Genomic DNA, 13084 nt, shown 5'->3' with positions numbered 1-13084 from the left:
GGCCTAGGCTGTAGAGACACAATCTGAAATTAGCAGCAAAAGGGGGAAAAGGAAGCTCCTGACAGAGACTGCACTTTCCCTCAAACCAGTGCAACCATGCAGCAATTTTGCCAAATCAAAAGCTAGTTAAACGATGATGTACATGGTAAAAGGAGATTGTTTAGCTCCAAAGTGAAAGATGGCTCCTTTGTGAGGGATGCTCCATGCTGAACTGCTAAAAGCAGAACAGAGAACCTGTCCTTTCATCCTTCCCAGCCACCTCTGCTCAGGAGTCTCTTTCCATCAGCAAAAATTCTCATAATCAGAATTTTAAAATTCTGACATTAAACTAGACTTAAGGTCTCTGGTATGTGCTTTGGAGCTGCAGAAACTATAAAAGATCTCGACAGGATGAAACTGATCCTTATTAAGAAGAGAAAAGATTTTGTAGACCTCAAAGCTGTGAATCGGGAAAAGACTGGGAAGAAAATTCATGTAGAAGACTCAAGCTAACCTCAAAAGATTTCTCTCCTCCTCTACAAGGAGAGAAGTTTGGTCTTCTGGCATTGACAGAGCTTGTGAGCTCTCAAGTAAGGTTACAGAGAGGGAATGACTTCACTGAGGAAGGCATTGGTGTTAATAGATGTGAAGAAGCAGCTGCTGCTGCTAGCTGTGCTGGAAGGTCTCTTCCTCACTGCTTGGGAACAAACAGAATGGATTTCTTTACTGCAAAGCCACCAATTTTCTGCCAGAAGGACCCCGTGGCTCACAAGCCATATTCTTGTTTATATAGTCTTTAAAATCTGCTCTGATTTACTCTGTACAGATAGTGACATGCTCGGCATTCCACATTTCCTATCCTGTCTAGGCTGCAAAGCCTTTGGAACAACCCACCCAAACAGAGAGTCCTCTCCTAAATATGCTCTTTAAAGATGTATTTCTAATTTTTTTACTGACTTATTTTCTTTAAACTGAAAAAGGAGAATAAAAATAAAAGCCAAAACCTTGTGGGAGGCTTTTCTGAAATGTAATTCCAGAAGCCCTACTGTGCTGGCTCAGCAGCTGGCTCATTTGAATTCCAGGTATGCACTATACAGGGTTTTTTGGAAATGCTGGCTTATCAGAAAAGCAATGCTCCCCTTGGATCATAAAGCTGGCTTTATGGTCTTTTTGAAGACCATAAAACTGGCTCAGTTAACACATATGAATTCCTACCTGGTGTTGTAGTATCCAATCTCATTGGCACAGGCCAAGCTACGCTGCTGCATCAGGATACTTAGGGGCTTAAAGCTGCCATTCAGCTGGAAAGCTTATTTAAATAATTAACAGACCAAAGTATGCATATTCCTGTGAATCATCATAAAAGCAGCAAGAAAAACCTCTTTATGTCAAATAAAATTATATTTCTTCACTCTGGTGTCATTTAACTACAACTGCTTAAACAGACCAGACCATTTGGGATCACATCCTTTCTCCACAAGGATTTTCTCTGACCCACTGGTTTTCACAGGAACCAATCAAGGTTCCCCCAGAACAAACCTCCACTCCCAAGCAGTGAATGCACAATGCACTTCTCTGATGCTGGAATGCTTTGTCTCTGGCCTGGTGCCCAGTCCCAGCACATCAGAGGAAGGATTGTGCCTGGTTCTGACACCACACCAGACTCACCACTCCCCTCGCCCCAGGAGCAGCACAGGCACAGCACAATAGAAGCTTGTGACACGTGCTGCTTATGGGATAGAAATATACTTGCAGAGGAAAGCTGTTGTGCTGTTGTGCTAAGCAGAGAGAATACTAGAGCTGGGCTGACTGAGCTCACTCTCTGGGGAAAAAAAAAAAAAACCAAAAAAAAAAAGTATCATGAAAATTCTTTTTCTCACCTAAAAAAACCAGGGGAGGTAACATACACTGAGACCTATACATGAAGCCTGGTGCTCAGCATCACAGAACAGCACAACATCAGAATCTGATCAGATCATCCAGAAGTTTGCCAGCTCCTTATTTTGCCAATTAAGGTCTTGATCTTGTAATAATCTCAATTTTGAATAGATTTGTGAAGCCACATGGAGCTCAGTGATGCAGTGGGTATTTTGTCAAGTTTTTTAAGTGACAATCTGCAAAAAATGAAGGCTGCCAGTCACACTGCCATTTGAAGAAAGTGCAGGTTCAGGTGGTACAATGTTTCTGAAACAGTGAGTGCATTAATAATGAGCTCCAGTTGTGATGGCTATATAGATAGATGAGAGTACTCTTCTTGGATGTCTAAATATCCAGCTGATTCCTACACTGAATCTTATCAGAAATCCCAAATCAAATCCCTTTAAAAAATTTCTAACCTTATTACTTAAAATCCATTTCAAGTGATACAGCTGGAAGTGTGCCTCCTACAACAAAAGACAGCATGATGCTTGGGGTATTCACTCCAAACAGCAGTATTTTGCTGCTACAAAAGAAAGGAGTTTTATACTATCCTTCTGAATCACAGGCACAGAATAAGCAAGAAAAATGACAAATGGAAGTACAGAAATATTTTCTTCCTCTAAGTGGGGGAAATGTCAGCCTACATCTGATGGAGCGAGAGTGGCTATAAAAGCAGCTGAGACATTTTAAGTGGGGTCAGTGCAGAATCTCAGGGAGTTAGGAATTCTGACCCAAAGGATGGTAAGGTCTGTGGGAGGACTGGCTGAACAGAACCTGTATCCTCCAGAGCAGCCTAGAGAGCCAGCACACCTCACTCAGAGCACTTTGGAAATTTCCAGTGAATTCTTTGCTGAAACATCTACCCATTGTCCTGACACTTTCTTCACCTATTTCCTTTCAAACCCATTGAAAGGAAGGGGTTCACTGCCCTGACACCATGCGGTACATGCCCAAACATTGAGATCAGAAATGGGTTTTGAAAGAGTACAGAATGTTGAGATGATAAAATTTTCAAAAATTGGAAGCTGTGATTTAACCATTTATCGCTCATTTAGCAGTTGTGGCCTTAAGCAGATGGCAGATAGCCTAAGAGTTTTCATTTTGCTTGTTTAAATGAAGACGTAATCTGTTCTATCTCAACTGGGAGAGGCAGCAGCACTGCCAGCTTCAGTGAACCATCTTGTTTGCTCTGACATTGGTGCACTGGGTAACTTTGTCCATGGCTTCTGAGCTAGCAAAAGCACCAAACAGGAGGGACTAGGGTGTAGTCATCTCCTGTCTCCAGCTAAACTTTACACTGCCTGCAGGGCAGCTGCAGTGGCAGATCCTGCTCTTGGCAGCACTGCTTTTGGGCAAAATGGAACTACTTCCCAGGAGCTGCTGGAACTGATCCTCTCTACTCACTGGAGAAAGGAGCTGAGAGGATTCAGTATTTGGAGAACATACTGCCTGCAGCTCCAATACTAACTGAGGGGGCTTGCACTGAAATAATTAGTGAAGTGTGAGTGAATTACAGCAATTTCTCAAATGATTGGAGCTACTTAACACCTGTATATCATGCTCCACATTTTTTTGTTCAGAAAAACAGAATAAAAAACAATCCAGAGGGAGAAACAGATAACTAAATAAATAGGGTACACAAATTAAAAAAAGAAAATTTGCACAGATATATGACAATGAGCTTCAGTACCACTGGTCATCAATAATGACAGAGAGGAGGGGGAAGACTGGAGTAACAATTTCTTATGCTCTGTCCCCAGTACATTAAGGTCCACAGAAATGCATGGCCTGAAATATTGATGACATGAAAGCTCAAAAATGAAGGGGCATCAAATACAACAGTGAAATGACAATTTTGATCTTTAACATGAGCAACTCTGCTATTACAAGGTGCTTTGGAGGTAAATTTTAAAGATCTCGCTGAAACAGAAGAAAAGGAGATTCTATACCAATGAAACATGGACAATCAACTATGCAAGTTATCAGAGAGAAAAATCAACCTCTCAACCCTGTAGGCACAGCTGATCTCTTGGACTATGTGAGGAATGTAGATGAGCAGCACAATGTTATCATTAAGCTATTTAAAAGGCCACAAAAGCAACAAAACCATGAGAACATTAGCAAGAAAAAGATACTATAAAGCAGAAGTAGTAGGAAGGTGCACCAAAAGTACATTTTACTGAAAGTAAATGAAGCCAAATGAAGAGATGATTTTAGTAGCAAACAGGTGTTTCACTACCTTTAGCCTTCAGCTACATTCAACTGGTCTGAATTTTTTTAATGGAATATGGTATTGCAAAGTTTTCATGAAAAGACCCATTAAACAAACAAAAGATTATTTGCCCTGGGTACAGTTTAAACTGCTTTGAACTGTTGAGCAGCTGATAAAGTGATATGATGCAGTGAGGTCAGCAGGGCCTCATCCCCACCCCTCCCTTTGCAAGAGGAAGGAGGAATACTAACACACTGTAATGAGCTGGCCCAGCAGCATAGCAATGTCATCAACCACAAATCTCACTTATCAGACCAGAGCAGATTATACCAAAATTCACAGCATCTCCAACCTCCAAATTATTAAGGTCTCTTTTTAAGTAATTAGGGCAATATGTTTTATGGATGCATACCAAGATGAGACATGAAGGATACTTAAAGGATTGTTAAAATCCTTGGCTGCTTTCCCACTGATTTTCACGAAGGGTCAGTTCAGAGATAAAAAATTTATGTACTTTTGTTTCTCTTATGAGAACAGCACAACTACCAGGTATTGTAATACAATCACATTCAGGATACATGGGTTAAAAATGCAAATATAGTCTGTTCTAAGATGAAAATGAGTTATAATTCAAATAACACCATTTTAAAAAAGAAGTAGATTTAGAATATTTTAAAATATCTGTGAAAGGAAGTAGGCATTGTTCTAAAGTAATATATTCCTCTTTATAATGTAATAAAGTTTAATCAAATTGAAAGTTTACAAAGTAAACTGATTTCTCACCTATCAAAAGATACAGAAGTCCAACTGCAATCTTCCAGTGTTCTAAGTCAGATGCTAAAAATCTTCTTTGATTTGTGAGAACATACCTGCTGTAGCACACTACATTCTCTGATAAGTATTTACCTTATGCTGTTCTGCTCCATCACCAACAGGTTTGAGAGTTTGCACTGCAGCCATTTGGGTCCTATCCTGTCCTGAGAAAGCACTATGAAGAATTCTCACCACGGTGTCACAAAATATATTGTTAGCTTTCTGTGATGTACTTGGGAACAGACCTCAGTTGCCAAAAATACAGCTACACAGTGATATACATGCACACTCTAAAGACAAACAGCAAACACAGAACATTTTTCTTCCTGCAACTGACAGCTGGAGAATCCTGCTCTGCTTTAGCCTCCAAGTCACTTTAAACTGAGAGCTTAGAAGACTGTGGAAGGGAGAACCAAAGCAAAAGAATAAAACATAATACAGCACAGCTCATAACCTGCTCTGTTTATTTCACACTCATTTGAGAATACCTATTGCAATAAGATCCTTGTTGGGCAATTCTCCTATTTTCAGTATCTTATGAAGACTTTCTTTTTTTTTTTAACATTTTCTTATGTACCAGAATACATTTCATTTCCCTTTCTTTTCCCTTTTCCTACTTATTAATACTGCTTTTGTCAGTAGGATTTTCTTTTCTCTGTGCAAGTCTCATAAGAAGTGGCAACACACAAATAGTGGACACACAGAAATTGTGTGACAGCATTATTATATGTATAATTAAAACTTGGACGAGGCTGTAAAATATTTTCAACATATGAAAATTTTATGCCAAGTTATTGAACCATAGCCATTTAATGAATTAGAAAAGCAGCTATCCTAATCAAGGTGTACTAATGTTTGCCCCTTAAAAACTTGAAGCCTCCTGAAATCACTAAGCTTACCTCAAAATTTACATTTAGCTCACTATGGATCAGCAGCTTGTGAAAATGAGAGTTGAAGACAATCTTACGGCAAATGTTCAGCATCTTGCTAAATTAATACCTAGTTTTGGGCACTGATAATGGAAACACTGAAATAGGTATTAAAGTCTAACTTTATTCAAATTAGGCTTACTGCAAATGGTAGCTCAAAGTGTGTGCATGGGCTGAAGGGGCAGTTTCCCCCAGACACCATGACAGAGACAGCTATTTACTTTTAGTAGTTCTAAGGAGGACAGAAGAAATTGCCTATAGTTCCTGAAGTCTTTAAAGAAACGTGTGTAGACAGGCAAGACATATCAATCTCTGATTCTCATAACCCATCTAAAACAGACTCACATTGATTTTTCAACATTTATAACCTTAAGGATGTTTCAGCTTTTGCCACAGATCATAAACAACAATTTTGGCCATCAAGATGCCACACAGAGACCTCACTTTTGACAAGCAATGTGCAATTCAGACACAAGTGAAAGAAGAAAGGGAAAAGGGAAGATTCAAGTACAATGAACATTGTTTCTTTACTTATGGAAGAAAAAGCAATGTGACAATTTGATGCCTGACAATTTATTATCTCACCTAGCAAATAAAGCTAGCACACCTGGGTAAGGTTTTTTTAATGTGTCTTTGTTTCTCATAGTACAATATTATCTTGTAGAATAAATTTCTTGATAGCAGATCAACACTTCTGCTCAGAATGGGCTTCAGCCCCCACAAGTGCACAAATTGCTTGCAACTGTTTTTCTGTTCAGTGTCACCTGCATGCAAAAATGCTTGCAATTACAGCTCCATGACACATGTGGACACAGTGTGCACAGAGAGGGATTTTACACAGCAAAGAAGATATTTCTGTGGTGTAAGGGGCCAAGAAGGAAGGTGCCTGCAAAGATGTAAATCTGTGCACTGATTTACACCAGGTACTGATTTGCACCAGCTGAGTCTCATCACATTTTTTTCAATGTATTGTCTGTAAACACCCTCTCCAAGGCTAGAGGCAAGTCTGGAAAAGAAACAATGCTTCCTTATAATTATAGCCCATTTCTCATTCAGCAACTGAAATATGGCAGAAAGTAAACATTCTGATTCCAAAGAAAACCACAAAGCCATTGTTTTCCACTGAGCCATGTCTTAATTTGTTTTCTTTTTCTGATAGCCAATTACTCCTCATGTTTTGCACTACCAAGATGATAATAACGCACACTCTTGCAATGCCAGCCCAGCCACGCTCAGGGTTTTGCTCAGAATTAGCAGGCTGGACAGGAACATCTTGCAGGCAGATGACACCTATGTGCATGAGGTTGTGTGACTGGCTGGCCTGAAATCCAGCCAACCCTCAAAGCAAAAAGATGGGGTTACACATTAATTTATTATTTCCTCTCCTTCTCTTCTCTTCTGCTGCCAGCTGGTAGCTCCCCTGGAAAGTGTCCATAATACACTGGTGGGTGTTTTTATGACTTGAAACATGGATAAATGTGAGATTGAGTGCCCCAATTTCTAAAAGAAACGTTAGCAGAGTGTGAGATACATACTTTTTCAAGCCTCCTTTCCTAGCACACATAGGCAATACTCCTGTAGAAATTGTCCTACGATTTTACAAGATTGCTGTTTTTAAATCCTAGGCTGAGTTTGCTTCCCCAGGACCATATGGGTTTAATGGTATAAGGCAAAGAACAGCACAGACTATTGATACTCAGACATGGCGAGGATGGGAGCTCTTCAGAAAAAGTGAATGCAAATTAGCATAATTTACCTTGTGCCCTGTTATATGGGAAAAAGTCTACTCACACAGTAATACACAAAGCAATATAGTGCAGTCAGAGACCAAAAATTGAGCTGAAACTCCATAAAAAGAAATTTAGAATCCTTTACAAAGCATGAACACATAGATTTACTTTGTTTTTTAAAGTTAATTTCAAAGGTTAATTTCACTCATACTTCCTAGTTTAGAATTGCTTTCATTTGAAGTTTGGCATAAGACATAAAGCCCAGAGAGGAACCTTATAAAAGTGGTATCAGTGCAAAACCTGCAGGCAAGTACAGTAAAATACTGAGTAAGTGCTAACAGCTTCAAAGAGAAGACCCACAGGTAGAGAAGCCTGCTATTTATGTAATTAATTTTCAGTGGTGCTGAAAAGAATTAAAATATTTTGCATATTGTTGTTACAAAGCAAAGGAGAGGTAGATTTACTAGCAGGATTGCACTTCTCTACTTACATATTGTGTTATAGAAGATAGAACACAGCAGCATGTTTCTAATTAATTAGTTTCAAAAATCCCCCTAATTTTCCTCATGAAGTCATTGGTGGGAAGCAAATGGAAAGATATGGGAGGAAAACACAAACTTAGCCCTCTAAGCAAGAACAATATTATATTTATGTTACAATAGATTCATCCAACCAGAAGAATAGATGGCACCATAGACACTATGCCTACACAAAATAAAATTTCAGCCCACGTTCAGCCTCACAATTACATGTATTCCATTAGAGATGAATGACCTGTGTTTCAGAGCCAAGTTATTTACAGAGTGAAAGAAAAACATATTTTAAATAATAAAATGGGAAAAAAGACCAATAAATTTGACTAAGTACCTGATTACACAGATGAACTTCAAAATCCAATGGTTTAAAGTACTCCTCCCTTGGATTTAGCATTGCTAGCTTCCCAAAAGATGCTACTAATACAATGTACCAGAAAGCACATTTTCTTTGGGTCCATCATAAGCTTAAAAGCTCTCAAAAGCATTATCCCAGGCTTCAGAGGATGTCAGTGACATGAAGCAAACCTTCAGATACAGAACCACAGGGATAAAGCTTTGCAGCTTCACAAATGCCTGTTAACATCAGATGTGGAGGAAACACTACTGGCTTGCATTCAGGCTTGTAGTCATATATCACAAGTATGTGTGCAAATATGTATAAAAATAATATTGCTAGCCTTTAAAATCTTCAATAATGGGAGAAACACTTCCATTCCCATTGAAATGAAAATGTCATTTTCCATAGCTATCTGAAATGGCAAACTCTTGTGTTTTGCTGCACAGCTCCAAGTGGAAAGCTGGCGTTTCTCGTGTTGCCCTTTGGCAGATCAGGCTGCTGGGCTCAATGCATACTGTTCCCTTTTAATTACTTTTTAGTACTGTGTGTTATGGTACCCAACAGAGCAACAGCATCCAATATCAGAGAGGAGTCCTCAGCTTGTTCAATATGTGTGTCAGGAAATAGAGAAGCTCTGGCTGTCACTTCCCACTCCTGCTGTGACACCCTACCTGCAGTGTGATGCTGCTGTGGTGCACATGCTTCCCACAACCATGGTTGCACAGAGAATGCCCATTTTCAGACAAACCAGCCTTTAAAAGCCATTGTCCTGCCTGTGCAGAGAGCTACAAAGTACCAGGAGAACTCTTTGTACATTATTCCTGCAGTGAAATCTAATTTGCAGTGTAGTGGCACCAAGGCTAAAGTTCAGGCAATGCACAGATTATTCCCTTATGGGGAAGGCTTCAGAGCCTGGGAGAAAAATTCACTTTGATCAATTGTGGCTCTCAGAAAGCTCCTGTAAGACAGAAAAGACAGAAATACCTTCCAACTTAATAAAAATAAATCTCTGCCAAAGAAAAATTTAGCTAACACAAGAGATTCAACTCTGGTCTGTTTTGAATCTGTTAAGAGCAGCAAGTATAAAAGCACATGCTTATATAAAAATCAGAGCTGTAACCGAGTTGCTATCATCTCCAGTGTGGCATGCACAAGCATACTGCAGGCTGCTCAGTGTAATCAGCTTTAACACTCAACTAATTCATACTGATCATCACCAGATCCAAGGAGCTGTCAATTTTTCCATGGTACGGCACTAACTTGAAGGCATTTGGTGCAGCTTGAACATCTAGACATAATTAAATTTTATATTTACAATGGCACATTCTCCTTGATGTGAAAACCTCAAAGTTTGCATATAGAGATATGTATGCTAACAAATGATGAACAGGAATAAACTACTGATAAAGATCTTAGCTATTCCTTATCAGAAGCCAAATGCTATTTCCCAATTTTGTGTAATTTTATTTTGAATCAACACATTGCCTCACATTTTTCCTATTCTCATGATTTTGCTGCTCAATGTGCACTTGATCAAAGTTTCATCCTGTCTTGTGCACGTATTGCAAGAGTACGTAGGAGTGCTAAGATTACCACTTCATGTCTTCAGTCCACCAGACTTAGCACCTTGCAGCAAAAACCCAAGCTGATTGTGTCAGAGAATGGCAATGCAAAAAGTTTGCAGGAAATGATGATGACACATCATTAGTTTAATCCTTTGAGGCAAGAGACTTGTTAGCTCTTACGGGCTGTAATAACAAAAACCAGCAACAGAGCAAAAGGAAATGGCCTCAAGCTGTGCCCAAGGAGGTTCAGGCTGGACATCAGCAAGAATTTCTTCACTGAAATTGTTGTCAAGCATTGGAACTGGCTATCCAGGGAGGTTCTGGAGTTACCATCCCTGGAAGGGTTCAGAAAATGACTGGACATGGAATTTAATGATTTTGTTTAGTTGACAAGGTGGTATTCAATCAAAGGTTAGACTCAACCTTAATGATTTTATGATTTAATTCTATGATACTACACTTTCCTCTCTTATTTTCTGACACATTTCAACCCAGAAAGTAACCCCAGTTTCAACATGCAGGAGAAAAGCAGGATTGAAAATGTAATAATATACTGATTAAACCAAAACACCTCTGCATTAAGGCACTTTATTCACTGTTAAACCTCTCTGCAAAAGCAACCTACTTATACATGTGAGTTCCATTTGGAAAGCACAGTTTTTTTAAAAGAGCTTATCAACACTTTTAATTTTAGGCAGAAAAAAGAATTTGCATTATCAGATCCAAAGTGTAACAATAACAACTTGCAGCTGCTTATTCATCAACATCTCCAAGTGCTGGTCTGATTCTGAGAATACATCCTGTGCATAAACCCTTGCTATTTTACTGAGGCCTGTGGTTGTAATAGAACCTGAGTACGCTTATTAAAAACAGCTGCTGTAACAGAAATAGAGAATCAGGGTATATTACCATTTAAAAACCCCCAAATTGAATCAATAGAAGTCAGGAGAGACAAGCTTAAAGAGAAAAGTCCTTAAACAAAACTGAAAGATCAACCACTGTTCTCAATCTACTATAAACAATCACTTAATTAAGCTGTTATTAAATGTAAATAAACACCATTCATAATGAGGAAGAAACAAATGTGGTGTGTTGTGTTGCATCTATTTTTGCTATGTAGATATGTGAAGAAGCCAGCAATAGAGATACACAAAAACATTTAGACAATCTCTCTGACTTCAACTTCATAATTGCTAAAACAACATACATAAAATGTATTTTAATTTCATTTACATAATAATGGCCACTAAACAATAGGAAATCAAACAGCCATTTAAGATTTTTAAACTGTTATTCATGTTAAATTTTATTCACTTTTCTTGGCCACTATTTCTTACATTTTTCCAGTTTTCCTACTACAATGTAACCAATTCCCTAAGAGCTGCAACCTGGCTCCTAACACGCTAAGGACATGTAGCTATGACTAGCAACAGCAGACATGACAAAGATTAATGTTCCTTTTTGTTCCAAGTTGTGTACAAGGTGTGAACAAAGGGATTACTGGATCAGAGTGAAGGTGGACTGTGCCTTCCACCATTTTCAGAAGAGAGGCCTCTGTTAAAAGAAAATTGTCACTGGTGGATGCTGAAAACGTGAACTTTGGGAACTCTTTCTGCAAAAGTCTTTTTATGGCTGATGTGTTTCTTTCACAGCTGTGTAAGTGCTCACTGTGTGGGAGTCAATCATATTGGTTATCTGGTAAAACAACCAAATAACAACAGATTGATTTTGTCCTTCAGTGCTATTAACTACCCTACTATCTATGATTCACTGGAGAATTAATGAATTTAATCCCTCTGTTCAAATACAAAACCAAACAAGAATAATCCTCTGGTTTATAACTTTTAAATAGATAACTTTGAGCCTCAGTGATGCTTAGAGTACATTAGGAAGGGCACCCATTGAAACTATTTAGCTAATGATAACTAGATACTACCATTAGAAAGCCTAATTAATTGGGATTTAAAATTAACTCTGATTTGCCATGGACCATAAAACATCCTGACCAAAATTTTATTTATTTATTTGATGGTTAGCAAAAGATCAAATTAAAGAAAGAGTATCAATAAATTATCACTTGTTATTTCAACACTGTTCCCAGTATTTGCAATTGCAGTTTAAAAACAAAATTTGGCAGCCCTAAAAATTCATCCTAGATTGCATTAATCTTGGCATTTTTTCATTCAAATAGTTGTGAGGATAGAGAAAAAATAGAACTATAGAAAAGGTTTACAGAAGACATACAAAAATAGATTTATATGATACACCCATCACTATCACTTTTTACACCGTATCTTACAATCTCATACAATAAATTGCAAATAAGGCCCCACTAAAGGAAGAACCTGATTTCTGCTGTTACAAGTGCCCTCAATTTCAACAGCAAAAGCAGTCAATAAGATTTTACTGCAATAAATGAGATAAAACCCCAAGGAGGAATTAATACTTTCAAAATTTCATGTTCTATAAATAAGGAGAAAATTTCAAATTAATAAATGAAAAGCACAATTAGTTTAAAAAGCAAAAGCCAGAAACTGGCTCAGAAGTTGCTAGCTTAAAATACACAAGCTGGCAAACAAACAAAGCAATGAGACACGTCACAGGAACTGCTCAGAACTGCTGCTCCCAGTCCATGTTGCAGCATAGCTATTCTTTCACCGCACAAAATTTTCAGGGTATTAGCCAACAGAGTGGAAAAACCAAATATTTTGCAGAAAATGAGTTATATTTATATCACAATCAAGTAAGGCCTTGTTTTAGAGAGATACTTTTTATGAGTCATTCCTAAAAGCATTTGCTAAATTCTGTGATGTCCCAACAAAAGAGATATAGTGCAAGCAAGGCTGAATAAAGTGAAGAATGTAAATTTTTTAAACATATTATGAAAGACTTTCTTCCTCTCCCCATGGACCAAGAAAGAATACCAAATAAATACTCTGCATTTGAAATAAATGACTACTGTCAAAATAACCTTTGAAAGCAAGGGTATGTTCACGTTTCCCTTCTAAATTTATGGTCAGAAGCAAGGCAGAGATTGACACATTAGGGGTAAATGCTGCTCCT

General features: G+C 38.2%; 1 protein-coding gene across 7 annotated transcripts in view; it reads right to left on the bottom strand.

The window, feature by feature from the left end:
* Positions 1–13084, bottom strand: part of CDK14 (cyclin dependent kinase 14) — a 346858-nt gene that overhangs the window by 141078 nt on the left and 192696 nt on the right. The gene's annotated exons all lie outside the window — the stretch shown is intronic.

This window comes from Agelaius tricolor, unplaced genomic scaffold, assembly GCF_023055355.1.
Source record: "Agelaius tricolor isolate 1412-34295 unplaced genomic scaffold, bAgeTri1.0.p SCAF_6, whole genome shotgun sequence".
NCBI classification, from domain to species: Eukaryota; Metazoa; Chordata; class Aves; order Passeriformes; family Icteridae; genus Agelaius; species Agelaius tricolor.
This window is presented reverse-complemented; position numbering and strand designations above follow the sequence as displayed.